Raw genomic sequence first — 2,294 nt, 5'->3', positions numbered from 1 at the left:
TGATTCTGTTGCGCAAATTTTCCCTTACTTTCTTTTCAAATTCGAATCTTTTCTATAATATCTACGCCCAAACGTAAGTCAGTACTTCACGGATAGCTTTTAACGTTAATTTAGGCAAGTAGTTAGAATTATCTTAACTTTTTCAAATTTTGCATGATGATTCATGTTGAAGTATTTTTTTATATGATATAAATGTCCTAATCAATGTTCCAAATTGCTTTCTTCTCTTTTGTAGCAACTTGGCTTTGTTTATATTCTCAACTCTATCGGTTGATTTTCAAAGACCCAATTGATAGTCAGCATAGGGTCCTCGGGGTGGGATTATACAGTTATTTTATCCCTTCTGACTCTATTGTTTTAATCTAATATTAATTTTATGATATTTATTGCATTATTCATGGAAAATTGTGTTAAACGATGCTATACACGATTTTTCAGTATGGCTGAGGCCTGTTCTATTAGCAGATATTAATCGGTTACGAAGCCATACTAGAATAGTTATTTCTCGTATCGTATTATAAACGGCTTTCCGCTGTTATAGAATGTACTATTATAAGATTAAAACTAGTTTTTTTTAGCCCCGAGGTGCTAGCATCGTATTATATTCAGCTTTCTACGAATATAAAAATGTACAATCATAAGATTAAAACCAGTTTAAAAATCAGCCCGTGCCTTCGGCACCTCGAGTCTAAAAAAACTGGTTTTAATCTTTTAATTGTTCATTCTATATCAACGGAAAGCTGTTTATAATACGATGCGAGAAATAACTATTCATCCTTGCCATGTTAGTTAATGTTTTTAAATATATTACTAAAAAATCTTTAAAGAAGATTAAATAATAATAATAGAATCATTAAAAATTACTAATACAGTAAAAATTTTCTAAGGATTATAAGAAAAATTTCCAACGTTTTTTTTCTAGATTTCTAATCGGATTATTTTAACAGATTGATAAAAGGATTCTCAATATTTGTTTAACTAGCTAATTATAGAAATAGAAAGTATTACGATATTTAAAAAGTTGCAACATTTATATAAATACTGAAATAACACAGGGAGTAAGGGAGGGGACAATGGGCAATTAATTCAATTTAAGAGTTTTCGCTTAAAGGCAATGAAAACCAGATTATCCAGAAAATTCGGAAAAAATAGTTAAGTGTTCATGATAATCTAATTTAAAAAAAAAATAGCTATAAGAAAAAGAGCATTTACTTGATAATTAGGTTATCAGTACATCACAATGAAGTAAACATACTGTAATAAATCACTAAAAAGATTGCCCTTAGAACTTGATCATCACTTAATTATATTATAACTGCCACCAAAATTCAAGAAATAATAATTTTTAAATAATAGGGTTTTTGATTGTTTATTACACAAATATCCTAGTAGAGTTTCTGTCTATGAAATTATATTTCCCAGAAAAAAAATAATTATGAGATACAGCCAAAATAATAATATTGGTCCATATAAATTTTTTTGTCTGCTAGAAATTGTGTTAATTATATATTTATATATTTATTGATATTTGTCTGCCAGGATCATAACAAATTTAGCGGCAAATACGCGCTAGTCCCCAAGATCTTGTTAAATCCTTCACAAACACTGGGCAGGTCCCCAAGGTTTAAGACCCCTAATAATTGAATATTCGATCAATTGTCTCCTCCCTTACTCCCTGGAAATAACAGCAGTTTTGAAACTTGTTCAAGTTATGAATACTGTATATTTTTTCATTACATAAATAGTAAAATGAAATTCATAATTATACACATTTATTTTACACGCTAAAAGTTAAAAATAATTTCTTATAAAAGCCTATTTACTTAGATTTTTAAAACCAAACATTAAATCTTTGTCAACCCATTAAAATGTATTAATATCAGGGATCTTAAGTGATAAGACAATGGACGATACATTGCATTGATAATATTTGCGTTGATCAAAATTATTGTTAAAAAGTTTGGAAACTATTAGTTTGGAACCAACCAATCAAAATATAATAATTAATAATTTTGAACCAGCGAATTAGATAAAAACTTTGGCTACCAGTGTAATTTACAGTCCAATATTCTCTTCCTCCTTGAGTATAAATGAAACTTCCTAAACTTGTTGATAAGGTTTAACATGGATGATAACTTCCATAAGTAGCCCAGAAAAAATCATGGAAGGAAATACTGACAAGGAGATTTGAAGACTATTTGTAAAAGAGAAGAATAGATATATGGGAAAAACCTTTCTCTTGAATTTTTTATTTTATTTTAATATTTACATTTTGTAGGATGACTCACGGACAA

This window comes from Acartia tonsa, chromosome 12 (genome assembly GCF_053477335.1).
Source record: "Acartia tonsa isolate MP-2025a chromosome 12, ASM5347733v1, whole genome shotgun sequence".
NCBI classification, from domain to species: Eukaryota; Metazoa; Arthropoda; class Copepoda; order Calanoida; family Acartiidae; genus Acartia; species Acartia tonsa.
The sequence above is the reverse complement of the archived record's forward strand: the minus strand, read 5'-3'. Positions refer to the sequence as shown.